A 12,360-nucleotide genomic window follows, 5' to 3' on the forward strand; every position below is an offset into this window, starting at 1 on the left:
GTTAAGAAACCCTAAAACCTGTCATAACCTGTCATAAACCCTGGACATCTTATAATTCATTCCTCCAACCATACATACATCCAACAACCATATATACCACACTTAACTCTAACTACTACAGGGATATGACGATATAACTACAAAACAAGGAGAACCGTTGCCAAAATACGATTATTACATCAAAATGACCTAGCTCTCTATATATACAACAAAAGAAACTAGTCTCTTTCTATACAACCAAAGGAAAAGAGCTAGGCTCATTATATACAAAGAAAAGAATAACCTAGGTCATCTCTATACGTCTAAAAATATAAACTTGACTCTGCCTCTCGTCAAGCATGGGGAAATCCTCCCAAATCCCCATAACCCTCCTCGCTAGGGTTAGGAAAAGCCTCCTCCGCAACTGGCTCGTCTGAAATGTTAGGTAGGATGAGCAAACAACTATGCCCAGTAGAAACGCACATAACCAATAATAGTTTACTTATAGAAAACATTTAAAACATGCAGGGTTTCTATAATAGTATTCAAATATTGTGACTATGTATACATACATCACTAACTAGCAGAAATCCTCTTGACATGCTTCATTGATATATAAAATAGAGTTTTCACAATCATCATACAACTATTGTGGCCGCTGCATCCTATTAGAATGGTGAGGGTACGACTGGTACTCAGCCCCAGTCACAGGCAATCTCGGTTCAGTACTTCCCAGTGTGAACCATGCACCGTTGTTTTCCTGATTTTACCGGCAGGGAGCTGAAATGCCGTTGTTGTGTTTACACAAAAATCCCCAAAGCTTTTAGGGCTCGTGGGGCCCTGTGACCACGACCCCCATACGGGCTGTCACCTAACTTACGGTGGTCAACCGTTCGACGACTGCAGACTGCTCAGGATCCTGACACACATCCAGGAGTGGACTAAACTCTCACTCCTCGCGTCTAAACCTCATCGAGGTAACATGTAACCCCACACAAGCTAATCACCATACAGCGTGCCACATACAAGCATGGTTATCTAGAAAAGTAGACAAGGAATTCCCGGACTACATCCAGTGATGCATCCCTTTAAAGGTGGCCCACCACCTTGAAAGGTGTACACCACAGTTGGAATCCTAGAGCGAACTGCCGTCTCCGGAAATGCGACAACAGTTCCTTCTTTGTAGGAATTCACAGTTCCTTTTCTAAATCTCCTCGTGATAAACATAGTAATATCTATATATATATACTAGTATTACCGATTATTTTCAAATACTCTAGTTACATATCTAGTTTTTCTTTTAAAACTGTTGATTATATAGGTGTGAGTTCATGGATTTCCCGAAATCGAGTAGAACAACCTATGACTCCCAAACGGCCAGTCATAGTAAATAACAACCGATGATTCCCAAACGGCGAATCATCGTAAATAACACGACCATCCCGGGACCAATCCAGAACCTCGCACCTAGTTACAAACAACCGGATAATCCTTACCCGCATTACAAAATCCATCTCTCTGTCTCCTTGCTGAGACAAGAGACGCGAACCTTTCCCCAAAACCAGTTTTTCACTTTGAACCAGAAAACAATCCCTCGCTACTCCCGATTTTACAGAAAACCCATTTCACGCGAAAGCTATCTATATATATAGTTTATAGCGAGAAAATACAATGCAAAACATGAATATCCTATATACATGCATGGTTGATACACAACTATCTATTTCCTAGTTAAACAATTCAAATCATGCATGAAAATAAGCAGGCTATATATTGGTATGTAGGTTCCTACCTTAGCAAGCTCCGTTCTCCTCCAGCCCACTTAACTGAATCAATCCCGCTTAACCCAATCCACTCGAATTCATTCCTATAATAGCATATACAAATACGTCGATTATTAGAATTGATCGAACAACGAGGAATTCTTATCTAGTGTAAGTCGAGAAGAATTCTCGACGTTAAGAATTGGGTTTCGGATAACTTTCCATCTAACTACCGTTAACAGAGCTACAGCCATTTAAGCGTTATCTTACTCGGCGGTCTCTACGGCTATTTCGGCCATGGCAGGCCCTCATATCGACGCCAATCCTATCCCCTCTCAATTCAAATTCCAAATTTCAACTACAAACAAATTCCACTCTTCGGTTCATATAAAATCTAATTACAATTACTGTCGTGTTTCTTATCAATCGTGCATTACTGAATCAAATCCTAAACAAGTTTAGACTAACATAACGTCTTTAAATTAAAGTGAATATAGCAATTCTTACCGAGTCAGCAAGCGAAAATCGCTCCTAGCTTGCTGCTCCACCAAAATCGCTCACTTTGTCTCCTCCCACAGCTGCTGTCGACCTAACAACCACCCAATTTCAATCATCCTTCCTCCATACAACCAAATAGAACGAAATCGAATTCAAATTATTTGATTGAGGCGAAACTAACTCACCTCTTATCTCGATTTCGCTTCGGTATGCTCGAATTCACTTCTACTCCAACTGCTACTGCCGAAATACTACACCCCCGTCCAATACTTCCATCAATACATCCCCAACTATCGACGTCGAGTTCAAACTAGTTGTTTGGAGCGGATTAAACTCACCCGGCAGCGGCGGCAGCGGCGGTACGACGCAAATCCAATAATTTTTCGACTCCACCACTGTTTCACTGCACTCCAGCTCGTCCAACTGCTATTGCCGACCTTCAACACCCCCAATACACTCAGTTACAGTCGAGATATCGAATTCCATCAACCTTTAAATCAAATTATCAAATATATACGAAATCGCACTCACCTTTTACCTTGATACAGCGCGATTCCAAGTGATTTCGAATCCTCACATTTGGGTTTAAGGTTTCTTAGGTTTGAGTGTGAAGAATTGTTGGTTTGGAGTGATGGAATTTGATGAATTCGAATTTCTCTCTCCTAGGGTTTCAGTAGGTGCGAAAATTGGGGAAGAAGGTGCGATTTTTGTTTTACTAAGATTGGGGTGAGGAATTATAGGTTTGGATTACTGAAATTGGGAAGAATTAAGTTTCTCTCTCTTAGGTTTTAGTAATAGCGAATTGGGGAAGAAGAGAATTGAGTCTGCGCGATTTTCGGTTTCGCGATTTCGGTTTTTTTTTCTATTTTGGGCCGCGATATATTTGGCCCAAGCCCAATATATCCTACTTAGATTAAACGTCCTACTTAGACTCCTAACCACTAACGAATTTGACGTCGTGCCGTAATTATTTTTCCGGCTCATCCCGCTAAATTTAATCTTCTATATTCCATCTCACCGCAGGCTATAACAATAACCCACTCATGCGTGTAAGCTGTTAACTCGTGCCAGCTTCGCACGCAGAAAACCGCTAACCGGCATTTCGTCAACTTTTCGCCTATGGTCGCTTACCTAACGTGACTTATGAGTCAGAGTTAAGTTTCCTCCAGTTACGTACGTTTGAAAAATAAACCCGACGACCAATTTACATAACAACCCCAGAGTTGATATGAAATTTACAAAAATACCCTTAATAATAATTCAGAACTTTACAATTTAGCTCACCTACGTTTGCATTTTCCGTACTAGTATTACCGTTCACCTCAAAGGCTGTGTTTGTTGTTTTAGGATTAGTTATTGCTTGACCTGGAAACACACCTTTGGGTTGTACTTTCTCTTGTGCTAAATGCTATAAGGAAAGTTGGATGGCTTGTAAAATCTATTGTTGGGATTGCATAAAGGTATCAAAATAATCCGATTGTGGAGTGGTATTTTCTACTGGTTGTGTGACAGTAACTATGTCACGTTGATTATTAATGGGTGGGTTGTGATAGTTATTATTATTAACCGGAACGATACCTCTATTAGCAGTATAATTATTATTGTTATAATTATTATAATTACCTTGTCTTTGTCCTTGTCCTTGTCTTTGTTAAGCTTGGTTGTAATTGTTTACTTGCCTAACGTTTTGATTATTAAACCCTGGAGGTGTTACTTGTTGATTATTTCTCCAACTGAAGTTGGGGTGTTATCTCCAAGGGGTATTAGGAATAGGATAACTATTAATTGAGGAAATGTTATCTTGTTGTGATGTTTGTTGTTCATAAGCTAGAGGACAATAGGAGTCGGGATGTTCAGGACTCAAACAGAAATTACATGGATTGGAGTTGACATTCATGGCGGGGATAGGCTTTTGTTGAACAGAAATAGCCTCTACCTTTCTAGTGAAAGATTCGATTAAATTTTTTAGTTCAGGATCGGGTTTCATCTCAAACGTACCAGCGGCCTTAACTGTTGTAAAAGAACTAGTGGAACGGGAGATATCATCACTACCCCCCCAGTTATTATTACGCTTAGTTTGATCTTCTAAAAATTTATAAGCCTCTGAGGCTCCTTTACTTAGAAAACTACCCCCATTCATTATGTCAAGTACTTCTTTATAGTGGTGTAGAAGTCCTTTGAAAAAGGCACGAACTAACGTGTCTTTCGCGAGGTTATGGTGTGGACACTCTATAAGAAGATTGGTGAAACGATTCCAAGCCTCTGAAAATGATTCATAAGGATTCTGTCGAAAGAAATGAATCTTGGAAAGCATTCCATCTATCTTCAGGGGTGGGTAAAAATGTTCCATAAATAGTTGAACAAGCTTTTGGCCCACGAGTCCACAGAATTAGGCGTTTGGGCAGTTAACCAAGACGCCGCCTTATCGGCTAAAGTGAAGGAAAATACCCTCAGTTTAATTTGTTCAACACCAACCGTAGGATGGTGGAATGTTGTAAGGACTTGCTCAATCCTACGCATGTGATGATAAGGTTTTTCATGGTCTAACCCATGAAAAACAGGTAACAAATTAAATATATTTGGGGGGATTCAGAAATCCCCCACTGGGTCTGCTAGAACGATGCAAGATTTTAGGCTATCGTTCAAGGCTTTGTAAAAGTCTAAGAGAGGAGACTCTCTTTCTTCAGCCATTATTTCAGGTGGTGTGTGTGGTATATTAGCTAAAGGTGTAGTGCGTGGTATACTAGAAAGGCGTGTTTGTTGACATTGCCGGTTGATTACATTAGGTGTTTTTCTTCGACCTGACCTTAATCTCATGCAAGGCTAAGACCAATCTTAACTAAACGCGACAACACTCCAAACAATCCTGATATGCTAGTATAAACCTCTAACTGGAGATGTGAGGAATGAAAGAAAGGAGTACCTGAATGCCTCCTTGCTTCGCTTATAAATAGCATCTTGTTTACGCGTGCTCAGTGTGTATAACAAGTTAGAACACTGAAAATCTTGAAGAAATGGAAGTTTGAAACAAACCTGTGGAAATCGGGAAAATCCAGCAGTGGGAGCAGGTAGCGCTCCGTGTAGGCCTATGGTGGGCGCAGGTCGCGCTCCGTGTATGCCTATGGTGGGCACAGGTCGCGCTCTGGAAAATTGTGCATTCCAGGCCTTTGGGGGCTCTTGCAACGCTCTAATCCAAGTGTTTTGAGGGTGGGGGCGCTCGATCCAGATCTATTAAGGGCGGGTCACGCCCAAGTTTTCTAGCCCAGTCGTGCGGGTCAGCGCCGTGTGAATTTGCTCGAAAATTTCCGTTCTGAAATGGACAACCACAATTAGAATCAAACAAGGGTGGGTGGGTGTAATGGGATTTTAGGAAGACTAATTATACTATGGAAACAATGTTAAAGGGAACTAAGATGGCAAAGCCCATTTGATAAACGTAAATGCTAGTTTTACTAATGAATAAAGCGAAGAAACTCTAAACGCTAGTAAAACTAAAACTGAACTTTATGCTCGATTACTTATCAAAGATTTCTACTCTCGATACTATTGAAATAGAGTTGGAATAGAAGATTCGTTCCACTCCTGGTTCTTTAGCACTCGTTGTTTTCGTGTTTTACTAATCCTACTAAAGTCAATTAGAGTTTTACGAATTATACTACGATACAATTTATACTAACAAGATAATGGGATTCAACTACTTAAAATGCTTTCACGGGTTGAATCTATGATAAGGAATAATTAGGGGATTGATTCCACCTTAACTTCGACTTAATTTACTAACGACGAATCGCCAATCGTGTCCAATTGCTTTCGAACAATTGGTTCTTCCTAATTCCTAGTTGTTCATGGTAATCTCTACCAACTAACATCTAGCATGTGAACGATCAAACCCATTCTCATGGTGAATTAATCATTTCTAGAATAGAATGGAAATTATGACTACTCTATGCTAACACAAATCAAGCTTCATCAAGGCTTCTTCAACCCCCTCTAATGGAGGTTTAGCCTATAATCATCATGCTATCATTTCCATATGCAATTAAACAAGTGATGATAAAAAGATTGAAACTTTGCTTATTTAAATTCAAATGGAAACTACTCATGCAAGAATTTATTCAAACTAATAATGACAAATTGTTGAATCTAAGAATTGAAACTAATAATTAATGGAAAATAAAACTAGATTATCAAGAACTAAATAACTTTATTAATCTAATGAATAGCAATAACAATCATTCAATACCGAAATTAAAACAAGAATAAAAACTAATTAATTAATTCAAAAACTAGATATAGAACTAAGCTTTAATGGCTACTTTCTACCTAACCTATCTAATATCTTAAGAGCTACGTCTTTTGTGTGTAAATGGAGGAGACCATATCCACATTTTCATGCATGGGCTGAGGAGCCATGTTTTGAGCCGGAAAATCGAGCCCAAAGCCCAATTTCTTCAGTCCACAAAGCCCGCTTCAGCTGGCTTTGACTTCAATAGACTTTTCGTCCACTTCTGCTCCTTTGATTGGGTTAAATCTTAGACCATTAGAATGCTCTTTCTGAGGCGATTGTTTTGACATAAGGTAGGCCCAATTCCGAGGCATGAGTCCAAAGATATGGTCTTCAGAAGTTCTACTGACTTGTGCATTATTTCTGCCCGCGTTGACTTTTCAGCTTTTGACCGAGCTTTACAAAGGCTTTGTCTCCTTGAATCTTGGCCTTTAATCACAGAACTTCTTAGCAACCAACCCTTGCTCCTTTATCTCGCCAAAGTGGTACATTTCTACATATAATTGACTTCAATGCCTGAAATACATAAAAGCACGTAATCAGCATTAACTCTTATTTATTGCTCGCATAATTGGTCTAAAAGTATGATTGTTAGGGGGGTTAAAACTATAGTTTTGGGCTCTTATTAGTAAGTCTAGATAAGTGATCGACAACTATATTTTCTACCACTCGTTTATCCTTAATTTCTAGGGTAAACTCTTGTAGGAGAAGAATCCATCAGATCAATCTCTGTTTAGCATCCTTCTTGGCAAGAAGGTACCTAAGAGCTGCATGGTCGGTGTAGACTAAGGTCTTAGAACCAACCAAATAAGGGCAGAACTTATCTAAAGCATAAACCACAACTAAAAATTCCTTTTCAGTAGTAGTGTAATTGCATTGAGAATCATTTAAAGTTTTACTAGCATAATAAATAATAGTCGACTTATCATCTAGTTTTTGGCCTAACACAGCACCAACACTATAATCGCTAGCATCACATATAAGCTCAAAAGGTTTAGACCAATCGGGAGGCTGTATAATCGGTGCGGATGTTAGAGCAACTTTTAAAGTTTCAAAAGCCTGTTTGCAGTCATAATTAAAATCAAATATGACATCTTTTAAAAGTAGATTAGTTTAAGGACTAGCTATTTTCGAATAATCATTGATGAAACGTCTATAAAAACCTGCATGGCCTAGAAAGGCTCTAATGTCACGGACAGTCCGTGGTATAGGTAAAGACCCTATCTTATCCAATTTAGCCTTATCTACTTCTATGTCGTCACTAGATACAATATGACCTAACACTATTCCTCTCTTTACCATAAAATGACATTTATCCCAATTCAAAACCAGATTTTTCTTCTCACATAATGTCAACACCTGGTAAAGGTTAGATAGGCATTCACTAAAAGAGTCTCCATAGATAGAAAAATCATCCATGAAAACTTCCATAAAGCGCTCCACCATGTCACTAAAGATATGAAGCATACACCGCTAGAAGGTACCAGGAGCATTACAGAGACCAAAAGGCATCCGTTTATAAGCATATTTTCCAAAAAGACATGTGAAGGTAGTCTTGTCTTGGTCATCAAGATCAATAATGATCTGAAAATAGCCAGAATAGCCATCTAAAAAACAATAATAAGCAAGACCAGCTAGACGTTCGAGCATCCGATCTATAAAGGGTTAAGGAAAGTGATCCTTTCGTGCATTGGCGTTTAAGCATCTGTAATCAATACAGATCCTCCATTTCATAGGAACACGTATGGAAACATATTCACCCGCAGCATTACAAACAATAGTAACCCCAATTTCTTAAGGACTACGTGAATAGGACTAACCCATTCACTATTGGAAATGGGATATACGATGCCCTCATCGAGTAACCGTAAGACTTCCTCCCTGACCACCTCTTTCATGGCAGAGTTCAAGTGACGCTGAGGTTCTCGTGAAGTCTTCGCATTATCCTCCAAATGTATGCGATGTGTGCATACACTAGGGTCAATCCCTTTAATGTCGTCCAGGGACCATCCGATCGAAGAACAATGTTCCCTAATCACCCTAATCAAACATGCCTCTTCATCAGCAGATAACTTAGAAGATATGATCATCGAATGACTACCATCTGGATCAAGTTGGATATATTTTAGGGTGAACTAGTGTTACCCCCCTACTAGATGAGCCAATTAGGATTCGCCCCCCCGCCCCCCCCAAGTAAGATGGGAAATTAGGGTCTCCCCCCAAAATACACAAAAAAAAAATTCGGTCAACTCAATTTGATTTTTTTTGTGTGTATTTAGGGGGGAGACCCTAATTTCCCATCTAGTAGGGGGAAATCCTAATTGGCTCATCTAGTAGGGTGGTAATATTGGTTAACCCCTATATTTTAACTCAGCCGGAAGAGGTTTAAGCATAGGGGTGGGAGGAATGGGTAAAAAGGATTCCGGAGGATCCTCGTCTTGAGTAGTGAAGACCTGTTTAGGTAAGAGGTCTTCAAACTCAAAAGATGGAGCGATAGAAGGATCTAAAACAGGTGTAGACTCGAACAGGGTGCCGACTTCCTCTAAGTAGGAGTCATCGTCGAAGTCAGAACTACCGAAGGAAAAGAATTGGTGCATTTGATTTTCTAGAAATGTATTGTTGAAATAATCTTGAGCTAGGCTCTCGATCATGCTAACTTCCTCATCTATAGACGAATCCGGTAACTGTTTCATCATTTTGAACACATTTACCACAACAGAAAGATGACCAAAGGACATGGACATCGATAGACCAAAGCCATACCTCAACTACACCCTTAGGATAATTAATAGACCGATCAACTAATTGTAATATTATTTTAGTAGGTTGCATCTCTTGTAGACCTGTTTGTTTATATAAATAATAAGAGAGTAAGTTAACACTCGCCCCCAGGTCTAATAACGCGATCGTCGTGTGGGTATCCCCCAAGGTGCATTGTATAATAGGACGACCAGGGTCCTTGTACTTAATGATTCCATTATGTTCAGATAGAGTTGGGAACTGTTCACTTAAAAATGCGTCTTTAGGTATATTGGTCTTCCGCCTAGTAGTGCACAACTCTTTTAGAAACTTTGCATATTGTGGTAACTTTTTAATAGCATTAAGAAAAGGTAGGTTAATCGTTAGATTTTTAAAAACCTCCCTAATCTCATCAAAGTTAGTATCCTTGTGTACCATGGCTAGTCTCTGGGGAAATAGTGGGTTCTCTTTATATTTAGCATAAGGATCAATAGGAGTTTTAACCTTGGCCGCTTTCCTCTTGGGTTGAGGTTTAACTGGTACCTCTACAGGAGTAGGATTGTTAGTTACTACATCGGTATCAAGTAAATTATCAGATGCAATGACTATAGGTGCGGTAACAACAAGTATAGTTATGGCGTTATCCGCCACCCTGCCAGAACGGAGAGTGGTGATGTCATTTAACTCACCTACATTTAAATGTTCATTACTAGGAGTACCGGTTACTTCAAAGTCTGTGTTTGGCATTTTAGGGTTAGGTATGGCTTGACCTGGAAACATATCTTTTGGTTGGGCTCTTTCTTAGGCTAACTGCTGGATGGAATGATTAATGGATTGTAAAAGTTGTTGGTTAGAATGATTAAAAGATTGTAACATCTGTTGGTTAGCCTGCATGAAGGTGTCGAAACGATCCGGTTGTGAAGGTGTAGTGGTCACAGGTGGTGTGACTGGAACTATCTCACGTTGATTATTATCGGGTGGGTTGCGATAGTTATTATTAACCGGAACGATACCTCTATTATCATTATAATTATTATTGTAATTATTATAATTACCTTGTCCATGTCCTTGTCCTTGTCTCGGTGGAGCCTGGTTGTAAGTGTTTGCTGGCCTAACGGGTTGATTAGTAAACCCTAGAGGTGTAACGTGGTGATTATTTCTCCAACTGAAGTTGGGATACTATCTCCAAGGTGAGTTAGGTTCGCTATTAATGGAACAAACATTGTCCGGATGAGCAGATGGTTGTTCATAGACCAGAGGACAATAGGAGTCGGGATGCTCAGGACTCAAACAAAAATTACAAGGAACAGAGTGGACATTCATGATAGGAGTAGGCTTTTGTTAGACTGAAATGGCTTATACCTTTTTAGTGAGAGATTCGATTAAAGTTTTAAGCTCAGGATCTGATTTAACGTCAAACATAACGACAACCTTAACTGTGGAAGAAGAATTAGTCGAAATGGGATGTCATTACCCCCCAGTTATTATTACGCTTAGATTGATCCTCCAAAAACTTATAAGCCTCTGAGGCTCCTTTACTAAGGAAACTACCCCCATTCATGATGTCAAGAACCTCCTTATGGTGATGTAAAATCCCTTTGAAAAAGGCACGAACAATCGTGCCTTTTGCAAGGTTATGATGTGGACACTCAATAAGAAGATCAGTGAAACGATTCTAGGCCTCTGAGAAGGATTCATGAGGGTTTTGGCGGATGAAAGGAATCTTATATATCATTTCATCTGTCTTCAATGGTGGGTGAAACTATTCCATGAATAATTGAACAAGTTTGGCCCAAGAGTCCACAGAATTAGGCGCTTAGGCAGTTAACCAAGATGCCGCCTTATCGGCTAGGGTGGAAGGAAACACCCTAAGTTTAATTTGCTCTGAATGAACTGTAGGATGATGAAATATGGTAAGAACTTGTTCAATCCTACGCATATGTTGATAAGGCTTCTCGTGGTCTAAACCGTGAAAAACCAGTAACAAATTAAATATATTCAGGGGGATTCCAAAATCTCCCACTGGGTCTGCAAGAACGATGCACGACTTAGGGCTATCGTTAAGGGCCTCGTAAAAATCGGAGAGAGGAGTATCTATTTCGTCAGCCATTGGTGCAGGTGTAGTGTGTGGTATTCTAGATAGGCGTGTGTGTTGACGTTTGTGATAAATAACAGAAGATGGTTTACTAGTTCCGGACCTTAATCTCATACAAGGTTAAAGCCAATAAGAAACAAACCACTAACAACAGTCAAACAACCCTGATATGCTAGAATTAAAAACTCCTCTGACATAAGAGGTGAGGAGTGGAAGAAGGAGTACCTGAATGCCTCCTTGCTACGCGTTTGAATAGCGTCTTGTATACGCAATCACAGTGTATTCACGAAGTTGGAAACACTGAATAACTTGAACGAAGAAAGTTGGAATGAACCTGTGAATATCGGGTCAGAAAGGGGCACGGGCGCGCTCTTGCCTGAACCGATGTCCACTGTTTTGAGGGCGTGCACGCTCCCGAAATAGCGTACTCTGGGCGCAGGCGCGCTCCGTGTAGAATTCCAAAAATAATTATTTATGAACCAAACAAACACAGTTAGAACCAAACAAGGGTGGGTGGGTTTAATGGGGTTTTGGTAGGGACGAAAATACTAAAGAAAACAAATTTAAACAGAACAAAGATGGCAGCGGCGCCATTTGATAAAAGTAAAACTATAGTTTTACCTACTATTAACTATTTAAGCTATGAATAACTAAAAATAAAGCTAAATGATTCTATATTATCAAAGTTATCTACTCTCGGTTATCGTGAAATATATGGAGTAGAGAATTTATTCTACTCCTAGTTTGTTTAAACGTAAGGTTTCGTAGTTCAATTGATTCTAACAAAACTAATGAGAGTAATGGATTTAATTAAACTAATATGGTGATTGAAATTATGATAGCTAGATTATGCTTAACAACAATTTAATACTAAAATGTGAATATGGAGAAAGGATTAGGGGAATTTGTTTCCACTTGATGTATTCCTAATATGCTAGTGTAGATTATTGCAATCCTAACCAATTAAGATTAAGTGTTTGATCCCTAATTATTTATGGCAA

The 12,360-nt window shown here is 39.4% G+C and overlaps 1 long non-coding RNA gene across 1 annotated transcript; it reads right to left on the bottom strand.

The window, feature by feature from the left end:
- Window positions 1–282: 282 nt before the first annotated feature.
- Window positions 283–2,621, bottom strand: LOC147499117 (uncharacterized). The gene is made up of 4 exons (XR_015194410.1): window positions 2,426–2,621; window positions 2,250–2,331; window positions 1,772–1,846; window positions 283–412 (listed from the first exon to the last, which is right to left on the bottom strand). It is a non-coding gene; the product is annotated as an uncharacterized LOC147499117 (long non-coding RNA).
- Between the last annotated feature and the right edge of the window lie 9,739 nt (window positions 2,622–12,360).

This window comes from Coptis chinensis, chromosome 5, assembly GCF_015680905.1.
Source record: "Coptis chinensis isolate HL-2020 chromosome 5, ASM1568090v1, whole genome shotgun sequence".
In the NCBI taxonomy this organism is placed as follows: domain Eukaryota; kingdom Viridiplantae; phylum Streptophyta; class Magnoliopsida; order Ranunculales; family Ranunculaceae; genus Coptis; species Coptis chinensis.